Source organism: Camelus bactrianus, chromosome 25, assembly GCF_048773025.1.
Source record: "Camelus bactrianus isolate YW-2024 breed Bactrian camel chromosome 25, ASM4877302v1, whole genome shotgun sequence".
NCBI lineage: Eukaryota > Metazoa > Chordata > Mammalia > Artiodactyla > Camelidae > Camelus > Camelus bactrianus.
The window spans coordinates 32,647,086-32,661,015 of record NC_133563.1 but is presented as its reverse complement, the minus strand read 5'-3'; the positions used below and the strand labels follow the sequence as shown (position 1 = coordinate 32,661,015).

General features: G+C 43.9%; 1 pseudogene; it reads right to left on the bottom strand.

Annotated features, from left to right (window-relative positions):
- Positions 1–2,427: 2,427 nt before the first annotated feature.
- LOC105082957 (small EDRK-rich factor 1 pseudogene) lies at positions 2,428–2,615 on the bottom strand (annotated as a pseudogene).
- Positions 2,616–13,930: the final 11,315 nt, after the last annotated feature.

Sequence of the window (13,930 nt, the reverse complement as noted above, 5' to 3'; positions counted from 1 at the left end):
CATGAGGTACATCACAGCCTTGCTGTGCTTGGGAACATCAGGCAGCACAGCACGTTGGGATTATGCTTGGGGGCATTTCGAACAGCGAAATCACCCCCAAAATATGGAAAACGTGGCACTAAATAGGCTGCAAGGTGAGAATCGAAACAAGAGGCAAAGCATCGTCATGTTCCACCTCAGCTGGGAACGTGTCCATTGAGTGACTTGAATTCTGCAGCTCTGTGCATGTCCACCAGTGGTGACCCCTAAAGCTCTGCAAGTATTATTTTTAAGGTTAGAAATACATTTTTAGCGAATAAGTGAGTTTGCAAATCCAGAGTCTGTGAATAATGAGGAGTGATTATAATCAGAGTCACGACTAAGAAACTACCTTCTCTAGTGAACTTCTGCCTCAGCTCTGCACCCTGTCCTGGCCCTAAAGGACCCCATGCCCCCTCCCCTGTCCTCCTGGCCTCCGAGGCCAACCCTAGGCTCTGATTTTACACCTGTGTTCTGCTTTGTTCCCAAGAGCAAACAAGATCCAGTATTGGAACCTGGCACTTCTCTGATTGCATGAGCATGTCTTCCTGTCCAATTCACCTGCCAGAAAGACCTTGGTCTTGTCTTGGCCAGTCTACCTCAGGGCCTGGAGTGATGTTTCAAAGTGAGGACCAGAATGTGAGACCAAGCAGCCCACTACAGGCTTCACTGACCAGAGGAGGCCTTCTCATACCCAAGGATCATGGAGTGTGTGCATGTGTCTGCTGGGCACCCTGGTGGGAAGAGATGGCCCCTGCATTCCAGGTGTTCACAGCCCAGAGCTGAGGCAAATGGATGGTTAAAATGTAGCAGGTAAATGCTGCCACCCAGGTCAGTCCAGGATGCTCTGCAGTCTGCATCCTTTTTGTCCAAGTCCCTTTGTGGACCTCTCCCCCAGACAGTACCCCCAGCACAAATCAATCTGTTATTTTCTTATTAAAACATGTTTTTTTTTTCTCCTCATTTTTCTCTGTGCTTCTTGGCACTCTCACAGCCAACTGAACCCGAATGACTCCCTCCCCATTTCCCATCAATTACTGCACCCTGTACACCCAGTGACACTCCGTCTACACCCACTTCCACAACCCCTGGGTCTGGCTGAGCTACAGCAATGACCTTGCCCTCTGCTTGCCCCAGGCCAGCCAGAGAAAAACATTTAATATGCATATGAGTTCTATAGAAAACAAACAATGGTTACCAAAGGGGAAAGTGTGGGGAGGGATAAATTAGGGGGTTGAAAATTAATAGACACACATTACTGTATATAAAATAAACAGCAAGGACCTACTGTATAGCACAGGAAACTGTTCAATTTCTGGCAATAACAATATAAGGGAAAAGAATCAGAAAAGAAAATATATATGTATGTATATATGTGTAACTGAATCACTTTGCTGTACACCTGAAACTAACATTGTAAATCAACTACACTTCAATAAAAATTTTTTAAAAAATGCAAATGAGTCCAGACCCATACTCAATAGACGTTTATTTGGAATATTCTAAAGGCAGACATCTTAAGAAACAAGGAGACTATTGATGTTTTCCTGCCTCAGTCACACACCTAGACCTTTTAATGGATCCTAAACGTTTCACATGGCAGGACTATGACCTCTTTTAAATGTATGTCATCCTTTTCAATATGGGCATTTCTATAGGTATCTTTAGTTTCTGTAAATCCTCTTAAAATATGACTAAGTTAAAAAGAACATTACTACATCTTTCAAAATAAATCAAAAAGCACTAATATGCCTTGTATTTGATTATAATTTACCTTTTTTATAAGATTGCAAAAATCTTTTTAATGTCTGTCTGTATCTAACATAAAGACTTTTTTAGGCCACTACCGGTATTTTCTCATTGGACTCTTACAATCCCAAGAGGCTTGTAGATGAGCCAGTAGAGGATCAGAGAGGTTAAGCACCAAGTGCATAATTACACAGCCACTTGAAGTTGAAATCCAATCCCTATCTGCATAGTTCCAGAAAAAAAGATGTCAGGATTCCTTTGGGAATGACATTTGAATGTGAGTGCACTGGGGTCCTGCAAAGCTGCCCCTTATTCAGTGGGAAGGGGTTTCAACCTCAAAAGTTTTATATGATTTGCTAGCATTGTATTGTTCAGTGGTCAACTGGAGAAGCAGAGTTTAATGCACAGTATAAGAACTGTACATCCTAGACAGTGTGCCCACAGGCATTTTTCTTTTCTTTTCTTTTCTCACATGCATGGTTAGTGTCTTATTCTTTGAAGAATGGTTCTGAAACATTCCACTAAGTCAGGCTGAAAGACAAAGTTTAAAATAGTTTTTTAAGGAAATTAGATATGTACCGACTGTTCACTCTACAAAATCTTGATCGTAGAGCTTATGATCCACCTAGGTAGCAGTAGCACCCAGGTTTTCCAGAGACATCATTTTTCTCTTGTCTGCATAGACTTCTTCTCATTGGCTGCCTTCCGCTTTTGTTGCATGGCCTCAGAGTCCTTCTGCTTTCTCTGAGAAGTAGGCAAGCTGTCCTCTTTTCTGTTTCCCGTACTGATTTCCTGGGGTTCCTTCACGTTTTTCTGGTGGGCAAGTTCACGTTATTTCCACGGGCCATGCTGACCACTGGACCAAGCCTGGAAGAGAGTGACTTGGAAAAGCAACAGCTTGTTTGAGGGCTCAGCGCTGTGCCCTGGGCTGGTCTTGGAAGCAGGACAAATGCACCCATACATACATACACACACACATATCTATATAAACATACATTTATAAATATATAGTATGTATATGCATATATTCTGTATATGTAATATATATGCATATATGTTATATGTGCATATATCACATAGACGTGTATCTACCTATCTATCTAGAAGTTTTTTTACAAAGAATTGGCTTATACAATTGGCTAGCTGAGCAAGTCCAAACTCTGCAGGGCAGGGAGTTAGAATGGGAAGGTTATGTTCCGGCTGGACCCACTAGCAGTGGCTGCTGTGCTCACCCACAGGCAGAATTTCTTTTCTCACCTGGAGAAATCTCAGGCCTTCCTTCCAACTGATTCAGTCACCCACCCCCTTCCCCTCCCCCGACCCAGTTTATCCAGCACAAACTCTTACCAAGTCAGCCGTTTAGGGGTTTTAATGACATCTGTGCAATACCTTCGCGCCAACACTGGGATTTGAGTTTGATTGAATCAGTGGGGCTGTGGCTCAGCCAACCTGATACACTGCCAAAAGCCCTCCCAAGCGTCCAGCAGTAGCTTTGCCAGGGGCAGTAATGACAAGTGAGACTTACTGGCAGGGGCCTTCATCTTCTGAAGTCTGTAACTTTGGCTGCAAAGGCCACTGCCTTTCCTCTGACTCCGATCTAACTCAGCAGTGTTCTGCCAGGGGCAACTCTGCCTCCTCCAGGGGACTTTTGGCAACATCTGGAATGTTTGTGGTTGTCACAGCTGGGGTGTTGCTACCATCATCTCCATGGGCAGAGGCCAGAGATACTGCTTAAGATTCTCCAATGCACAGGCCAGCTGCTTATAAAGATGAGCCAGTTTTAAATGTCAATAGCCTGGGCTGAGTAAGCTGCTCTAACCAAGAGAGCCCACATATTTCAAGGGCCCCCTGCTCTGAATGTGCTGAAAATGCACAGACTTAACCAATCCTTATAGACCTACAAGAAGGATTAAAGTTGTTTTGTTTTATTGCACTTACACAGCTGAGGAAATAAAGGCCCAGGCACTGTTCTTGCCCACAGTCTTGGTGCTCCGAAGTGGAGAGGCTGGGATTTGAACCTGAGTTTCTCTGTACTCCAAGCCTGTTCTTTCCTTCTCTACCACGTGCTTTGTGATGGCTGCTCCCCTTTTCTCCTGCACCTGCGGGCAGCTTTGACTTTCAGTCCTACCTGAGCAGGCTGCCTCGCCTGTTGCAGCTCACATCTCAGGGCAGATGTCAGAGGTGAGATGAAACAGAGTGGGGAGTGTGTTTAGCACAGGGGTTGAGGGCCTCAGATGTGGGGCAGAGGGTCCTGGGTGTGGTTCCTACCCTGAGGCTGCGGCAAGCTAGTCCATGGATCTCACTGAAAGACAGCTTCTTTAAATGCACGCTTGGGAACCAGTTGGACTTCCTTCTGCTGATTTAAACACGAACACACATGCAGGGCATTTCATACAGGGTACGTAGTTGTGAAATAAAATTCATATTTTGTGGCAGCAGAAGAAAACATTTAAAGACAGAAAATTCTTCTCTGCCTTTTGACCTCCTCTCCCCTCCCTGTGCGTTGTGTATCTGCATTTCACATCCACCAAACCTCCCCCGTCGGCAGAAATACCTGTTCAACCTGGGCAACATTCTCCCAGCATCAACAAGACCACTCCTTAAAAGGTAACATTCCTTCTTGGGCTTATAAGGGGTCACAATACCCACCAAGATGACCCTTAGATTTGGATTATGTAAAACTCAATAACAAGTCTTTCGATGTACAGCCCTCTGCCTCAAAAAACTTATAAACTGTGCCTTGATTTTGAACCGACGAAACAGTTCTCAGGGCTTCCTGAGATGCTCTTCCCCAATTATAATCCTCAAATTTGGCTCAAATGAAATTTTCCATTTCTTTCTTTGATCAACTGATTAATTTTTCATCAACATAGTAAATTCTGAGAAAAGTAATAATCTTCCAGCGTCTAAGCTGGTCTGACCCTTGACTTTCCGAGAGGGATCCAACAGCTCAGGTTTGACCGTTTTCAAATCTCTCTACAGCCTTGGCCGAGTATAAACCCTGGAATTACCTGCCGTGGCCTCTGAGATCTCTCAGCACCGTGGGCCCCTGCCAGCAAAACGCCCAAAATTATTTCTGAACATTCCAAAATTCAGGCAATGTGATGTTTTGACTCCTTTGGCAAAGTTGGGGTGGTGGGAAATAATGTTAATGCCTTAAAAAGTTGCCTCCAAATCTTTTTTGGAAGAAGGCAGGGATAAAAAATTAAAACAAATTCACACGTACATACACAGATTTGAAAAATCCCAACTTTCCATTATTTTAAAAAAACAAAACTGCTGATTAAGTGCTGGTAAGAAATAGCATTTTAAAACTGTTTGACATTTCTTTTGTCAGTAACGCCTTTCAGATAAGCTTTGGGCAAAATTCTCTTCATTTTGTTAGCCAGGAGAAGTGGAACGTTCAGCTACATGGTTATTCTCAGGTTACCAAGCATTGCACATCGCCATCTCGTTTGATTTTAACAATGCAGTAGATTAGGATAATTTGCAGGCTCTGATTAGTGTACACTGTGCGGCAGGCCTGCGTGTGCCATGAGTCGGTCCTCGTCCTGTAGTTGCTCAGTTTAGTTGCATCAGTGATTATAAGACAGCAAGGGGCCTGTTCTGAAAGGGGCTGGTGCAGGCTGCTAGGGACCTGGAAGAGGAATCTGACATCAGACTCAGGGAGATGTGCGCACGTGTGGGGCACTGGGTCTGGGGAGTGAAGATGTTTGAGCCAAATCCTGAGCAGATGTGATTTGTGAAATGGAAGGTGAGAGGGAAGAGCGTTTTAGGCAGAGGCAAAAGCTTGGATACAGGAATGGGGGCTGCATCTGCCCTGTTGGGGAGGTCCCGCCAGCTTAGCATGGAGGTGGGAGGGATCGAATGAGGCAAGAGAAGAGAGTGAGGTGGTTGGCCAAGGCCAGCTTAGGAAGGTCCTTGTAAGCCACTGATGGGATTTTACTTGTTCTAAGGCCAACAGAAAGGCATTGAGAGTTTTTTATGCAGAGGTGTGACGTGGGGGCTGACGCGGAAGGGTTTAGGGTGATGCAGGTAGAGGCTGTGGGCAGGGCACTGAGGACGGAAGACTGTGGACACGTCGTGTTGCTGTGCTGCACGCACTTCTGCCTGCATTCTGTTCCTCTACGGCTCCAGCTACTGGCCCTCTGCTGTTCTTCCCACCTCTGAGACTTCCTGTGGGCTCTGCTGAGATAGACATTCTTTTTCTTCCTCACTGAAGTCATTAGCGGCCTCTGAGTTGAGAACTGCACCCCTTGCCCCTAACCCCAAAGGTGATGAGATGTTTATCTATTGCAAAGAGAAACTGCGGATGTGCCATAGGCAACATAAAAAAGCAAAGCCTGATGGCTCCTGAGGAGATGCTCAGAGACTCCTGTTGCTCCCGTTTCTTTGTTCTTCTGTGAATGCGGAAGAAACTCAAGGTGATACCAGACTCTTCAGAATTCGAGGCTTGGGGCTCAGTACTGTGTTTCTAGATAGACCAGTAGCTTCCCCTCTGCAGTTTCCCATTCCCAGGGAACTCTGTTGTTTTAAACTGAAGTATAGCCAGTTTACAATGTTGCGCCAATTTCTGGTGTATAGCATAAAGTTTCAGTCATACATACACATACATATATTCATTTTCATTATAGGTTACTATAAGGTATTGAATATAGTTCCCTGTACTATATAGTATAAACTTGTTTGTCTATTTTGTATATAGTAATTAGTATCTGCAAATCTTGAACTCCCAATTTATCCCTTCCTACCCTCTTCCCCTCCGATGTCTGTGAGTCTGTTTCTTTTTTTGTAAATAAGTTCGTGTCTTTTTTTTTTTTTAAGATTCTACATATAAGTGATCTTATATGGTATTTTGCTTTCTCTTTCTGGATTACTTCACTTAGAATGATATTCTCCAGGGACATCCATGTTGCTGCAAATGGCATTATGTTGTCAGTTTTTATGGCTGAATAGTATTCCACTGTATGAATATACAACATCTTCTTTGTCCAGTCATCTGTTGATGGACATTTAGGCTGTTTTCCATGTCTTGTCTGTTGTAAATAGTGCTGCTGTGAACATTGTGTTGCATGTATTTTTTCAAATTAGAGTTCCCTCCAGATACACGCCGAGGAGTGGGACCGCTGAGGCTAGACTGATGTCTTTTGACTAATTGGAAATGGAGCTAGAAATTCAAACTCAAGATTTCTGACTGTAGAGTCTTTCCCTAAAAACACACCTAAACTCATCTAATGGGTTGCAGTTAAACAAAACAATGTGTTTTGTTTCACAGTTTATGAAAGAATTTGATACCTATGATCTTAGTTTTGCATCTTTGCCAAGAATCTTGGTGAAATAGTTAGGGCTTGTATTCCTGATCCTTCCTACAGACAAGGAGACTGAGGCCGCGAGGCATGCAAGTTATCCAGGCTTCACAGCTGGCAGGTGAGAGCGCCAAGCAGGCAACCCAGGACTCCGTACTGTGCTGACTTCTTATCGAATGAGTTGTCAGATGGTCTTGAACTTTGGAACTCCTGTCAGAGTAAGACCCCCATCTGCTGCTGATACTTGGTTGTGAACCTCCCCGTCAGCTCTTTTGTTGGGCTAAGGAGAGGAGTGGGAGAAGAGCCCCCTTGCTCTCCTGCAGACTCTCATTTTGGCCACACTGACTCTGGATGTTCTCCTTCCCCTCATCCAGAGTGAGGAGCTAGACAAAGCTGATTCCACCTTCAGCTGTGCATGGACCCATTTGGCACCAATGGACCCTATGGTATTCCGTCCATCACAGATCTTCCAAGCAGACTGACTTCAATTTGACTGGCATGGCCTCTCCAAACTCTCTGGGACAAAGGATGGGGAACATTCTCCTGGTTTTCTTCCCAGACTGCTGAAGCAAAGGCAGGAAATGAAATGAGCCTGAAAATATGCTGTTTGGAAGAGCCTTGAGGTTCCGATAAGTCAATAATGCCAGGGCAAGAACATTTCTCTTCTGTGGAGTTGAGCTCTGTAGGGCAGCTGATGAAAAGGCCAGATTCTATAACAGGGAGGAAATTGCCTCTGGACTCAGGATCGTCTCTTTGGCTTTAGTCTCCATCAGCCGCCGATGCTGCTGCTTTATTCAGCGGGCATGCTATGGTATCTGCTAGGGAAGCGCCAGGAGAAGCAACACTAATGAACTCTTTGTGATGAGCCAACAGCTGGATTTGGCAAGAATGTGCTAGCATGTGAAATCAGGCAGAAAAAGGGTTTAAGAATAAAACAGAGCTCTATTTTGTTGTGGAATAAGCACATCGCATTTATTTCACATGTGAGTACAATTTGAAGGTAGGGAATTGGCAATTTTGAGCCCCTGTTACGCGCCAAGAGATTTGTTTGTGGTGTCACCATTTTATTTTATAGAAGATTTTGTTCTCAAAGTACATGGTGGTGATTAAAGAAATATTAAGGTGAAGTTAACCCATTTGGCAGGTAACCTAGATCAGCAAAAGTGCTGGCTGAGGGTGAGAGACATCAGGAATGGATGGTGGAGGAGGGAGATGGTGAATACCAACTGTGGACTTGGGTTCAGCTGGAGTAGTGGAGACTGTTGCTGGTCCAACATCCCACCAACTCTCTTCTTTTAAGACAGTTTAGTTATTCTTCTGAAAAATTAGTTTTAAGATTGAGTCAACTTAATGTGAGGCTTGGCTGAGTCTGAGTGCTGCAAGGAATGGGCTGTCACACATCCCATCTGTGCTCACTCCCTCTCCCTTGGGTCTTTATTCCATGCAGACAGCCTGATGTCCAGTGGACAACATCTATATATTTACTCTGTGGTGGAAAAACCCAGTTGTCCTAAGAATGTGGGGGACAGGAATTTCCTGGGAATTATGTCCTCCCAAAGAAAGCCCTTAAACTATGATTAATGCATTTAGGGGTATAAATACCTTAGCTCTCTCGAATGTTGGCTGAGATAATTTTTAGATTTTTTTTTTCCTGCCATTTCCCATAGCTTATCCATGGGGTTAATCTCTAATAGCTCACTTTACAAACTGTCTTGAAAACACAATCCTTACTGGCCACTTTTCTTTCCCTGTATCAGGTCCTTTCTTTCCTGTGTTCTTTGCACTAATAATAAATGGCTTGCTTTGGAGTCCGTTGCTTAAAGCAAGGCTCATCAAATTATAATTTGTGGGCCAAATCAAGTCTGTTGCCTGTTTTTGTAAATAATGTTTTATTAGAACACAGCCATGTCACTTCCTTTATATTTCATTTTTGGCTGTTTCATGCTACAAGGGTGTAGTAAGTTGAGGAGTTGTGACAGAGATGGTATGGCCTGAAAAGGGGAAGGTATTTACTGTCTGGCCCTTTAAAGAAAAGTTTGACAACTCCTGCCTTGGAGTGTGCTTCTGGGGGGACGCAAACTAAAACATCATCTCTAGGCCACGATGGGAGAAGAAAGTTTAGGGGTTACTGAAACGAGTAGGGGTAGATAGAGAAGACTTCCTTGAAAGGAGCAGAGAGAAACTTACAGTGGAGGGATTTGAGGTCATTGTTCAAGGAAGCACCTGGAAATATACTTACCCCAACCTCACTTCCTGGTTCTCTTGGTGAAAGAATAATTATCCTTAAGGTCCCTTTTACTATACCACCTGGTCCTGGAAGCCTCCCCTCTGAGATATGATCTCTCCCATCTTTGTCTTTACAGCATCTGTTGCTTCCTGTATTCTCGCTCCATGAGAATTGCTAGTCTTCCTCTTTGGTTCAACCATCGGACTGTGAGTTTCTTGCAGACAAGGATCAGGCCTTGCTACCTTTGCTAACTCCACTGAGGTGGGAGGGCATAATTTTGTCCAAGTAGGAGCTCCATCAAAGCTTTCTGAATTGAACAAACCAGCTCCTGCCATTTTAATTCTTGGCAACCAGTGCTGTATGCACACAAAGCCAGTGGGGCTGGAGGGGGCCCAGCAGCTGTGGACTCATGGTTCTCTACCACCCTCCACAAGCTAATTGGCTCAGATGTACATGAACTTCACCCCATGACCTTGGATTCATTATCTCTGGGTACCAGCACTTGGAGCCAGTCAGTTCCAGACAGATGGCTCTTCAAAGCCAGTCACTGTGGGATTTGGAGCAGCCCCTACCCAGATTGTAAACTTTCTTCCAGCTGATTCTTACTACCTCTATCCTGGCCCATCAGTGAGTGTGAGGTAGTCCTGCTCATTCTCCAAAAAGGCTCCCTCGTCTCCGGTAGGCCAGACTGCCAGGCTTTTCCCAAACCTGGACGATCATCCAAAGATTTAAGTTCATTCTTTCCAAAAGGGCAGCTTTTCAAATTCATCATGGAGTCCTCTGAAATGTGTTAAGTAATGTATTCAGTTCCTGTTGATGGATGAAATGCTCATGCCATTATCATAATGCAGTACCTTATTTTTTTGGCTGAAAATTATATTGGGTTTTTGACATGAGGAGCAAAGTGGTGAATTGCAATAAACTGCAAGAGAAATCAGTTATAATTCAATAGTCACAGAGGCCCCTTGAGAGAGTAATAATGATAACAATAATAAAAACAGCCCCCTACTAAGTATCTCATCAGGTCCTGGGACTCAGAGTGGGTAATGCTTTGATTACACTGCTGGGCCAGCAGATCAAATCTTGACTCCACTGATGGGCAAACATCAATCATGTTGGCATATCTGGTGGAGTCAGATAGCATGTCGATTTGATGATTGCTTCGTAAAATGTATCATCCCTCCAAGCTTGATTGCACATTCTAAACACCGCCACCCCTAGGGCCAATTCCAAGGGCTGTGGATAGGTTTTAGACCCAGAATTTGCCCATTTGTTGGGCAAACATCCACATTCTGAACTCTATAGGCATTGGTCACTTTCTCTAGGGAGTACTTGTCAGCCATGATTTGGAAATAAGTTTCAGGGCTGCTTTAATGCCTGGGTGTATGAACCTGGGCCAAATAGTGGGTGATTTCAGAGTTATTTTGCTGACTGAAAACAGGTCAAGGAAACACCTGGGAATATACTTACCCCAACCTCACTTTCTTGGATTTCTTTTTGATATAAATATGCATCTCATCTCCTTAGCCCAAGTGGAGAGGGAAAGAAAACCGGATTCCAACTGCAAGGGCTTTATGTCTAGTCTCAGATCTACAATTTATGGGGCGAGGGGCAAGAAATGTGTAGGGAGTAGGAACAGGGGTCTAGAGGTGATACATACCTACACACACATCACACACATGCATGTATACATAGATACACACACATAAACACGTATACCAGTTCACATTGTATATACTCACATATAAACACATCTTTTTATAATTCAGCAAATAAGATTTGGGGGAGGGGTATGATTTTAGAAACCAGTTAGATCAAATTCTGCCAGATCAGTTGTAGGAAAGAAGTGTTTTCCCTTACCACTCCTTTCTCTGCACATGCAAATTCAGACGTGCTTCCTTTCTGGGAATTGTGTATCCTGCTCCCTGCGGTACAGTATCTTCTTATTCTCCCAAACCCTCTGACATCTGGTTTCTTCTGATGTTGTAAGGCTCTGCCTGAAGATGTCCTCTGTTTCTCTTGGGCTATGGGTTCTATTTTCCCTTGATTCAGAGGGATTTATTCTGTCAAGGCCTTTTTGGCCTCCTGGCTCCCATTCTTGCTGCTTTAGCAGGGCCTGACTTGCTGTGAGTCTTTGCATCGTTAGTAGTCACACTAAACCCATATGAGCCTGTTCCTGAGGCTGCTCTTTGGAAACACATCAGCAACCCTGAAAGGAGAAAGATGTCAAAAGCACTGACCATCCTTTTTTACATTTTCAGCTGCATTTGATGCCAGCTTTCTCAGATGGTCTATTAACATTTCCAAGCTTGTCAGAGCATTTCTATTTCAATAAAAGGAGAAGAACATGATTTTAAAAAAACAGAAAAATTGAGCCAAGGAGTGCCAGAAAATCTCCCCAGAGGAATCAGCACCGGATTGTCTAATGGCTCTGTGTTAGCCTCCTCTGCTAATTAGCTTGCTGCTCCAACCAAGGCATCCTTCTCCCCTGGGCCTCAGTTTCCTCATCTGTCAAAATTAGGAGGTTAGAGATTGCTAGGGTTTCTCTGAGTTGTATAAAATAATAAAATACACTGAACCTCTAATGATGCAAATTGAATTTCAGGTTAGCTTTACTAGGCAGCAGTTCTGACTATGGTGAGCTTCGTGGTCACCAAGACACTTGGGCAATCGTGGAGAACTCCACAGTAGCCACATCGGCTGCTTAAGAAGGGAGGAAGGGGTTATAAATTCACCCCAGCCACACACACCAGAGCATTTCCCATCAGCCTCCTTCTCTGTTTACCCAAGTATATGGGGCTGCCACATGGTTTGTGCAGAACTGTGCTGATGATAGGAGAACTGTCTGCCTGATGCCAAAGGCTAGGCTTTCCAAAGACTAGACACGGACTCACAACATCTCTAGCTCTTAATGAAAAATTGGAATGTCTCATGAGGGGAGGGGAAGGAGTTAAGGTTTTTATACAGACAAACCAGGGTTTGAATTGTGGCTCTGTCACTTTTTAGCTGTGAGATCTTGAGCAAGTGACCTAGTCTCTCTGGGCCTGCAGAGACAACTAATAGCACCTTCCCAGTGTCGAAGCAGTGGCAGTGCTGTGACACTAAGAGCCACCCACATCAGTGCAAAAACTACCAGCCCTCATCACATAGACGTTACCATTAACGGGGAGATGGTACATGCATCGTGCAGCCTCATAAAGAAGTGTTAGTTTCCTTTCTGACTCACCTTAATAACCCACCGTAAATCCAATATCTTCATATTTATCTAAAATCTGAGAAATATTTGACGTCTTTAGGATGTTCCACCTCTTCCCTCAGCGTCAATTTCTTACCTGCTGGGAAGCTCATAGCCACATTTAAAAAATATGCTAAGATACTCTCATTTTTTACCTACCCCTTTCTTTCTAATTTCTATTACATTGACTGTATATGTCTTTTATCACTAGTACTTTTTCCGGATAATTCTAAAAGAACAGAAAAGTTGCAAGAATAGAACTGTTAACATCCAAGTGTTATTCACGTATATTCACCAATTGTTAATATTTTGTCATATTTCCTTAAATCTCTCATATTCTTCTGTTAAGACATTTTGTCCTTGTAGGTATCATGCCCCCTTTCCCCTAAATACTTCAGCATTCATTTCCTAAGGCCACGGACATGCTGTATGCCACTGCAACATCATTATAAAATTCAGGACACTTGACGTGAATACAGTACTATTATCTCATCGACAGCCGATAGTCAAGTTTTGCTAATTCTCCCAGTGATACCATTCCTAGCTTCCAACCCCAACCTTGGTTCCAATCCAAGACCATACAGCTCTCTTGCTCCTCTGTGTCTCCTCACTAGCCTTTAAGCCAGTGTGGTTGCTCTGTCCTTGCTTTGTCTTTTGTGATTATGTTAGACTGGGTTCTCCCAGAAGCAGATGCTAAGACAGGTATTCAAAATGCAGGTAGATATTTGGTAGGAGATTCTAGCAAGTATGATTAGGGAGTGAGGAAGTGGTACAAGGAAGGGAAGGAGGCCAGTGTAGGTGTGTTATCAAGCAAGTAGCCGGTGTGGACAACAGAGGCTCAAATTCCAACACAGAGCTCTGGGAGTGTAGAAAGTGACCCTCAGTTATCCCACTCTAGACAAGAAAGCAGGACCTCTACCCCCTGTCCCATCCGTTATGGAATGAAGGCTGCTCCAGGGGGGTCAGCTTCCTCCGGCCTTCTAGCTTGCCTCCTGCAGAGTTCCAAATGCAAGTACTGGAACGCTGAGTGTTGACGGCGTGTGTGTGTTGGGGGCACTGTCAGCATCTGCTGCAATTGCGCTGACATTTTTGAAGAGCACAGGCCAGTTGTTTTGTAGAATGTCCCTCAGTGAGGGTTGGTCTTGTGTTCTCTTGCCTAGATTCAAGTGTCCCCTCAGCACGTCATATTTGAAGGCACGCAATGCAATATGTCCCATTAGTAGTGATATTAAAAATTTGATCACTTGATTAAGGTGGTGTCTATCAGATTTCTCCACTGTCAAATAACCTATTTTACTTTTGTAATGAATAGATAATCTCTGAGAACTACTTTGAGAATGTGTTAATATCCTTCCCTCCAGTAAACTCCTATCTAAAGATATTAACATATGTGGT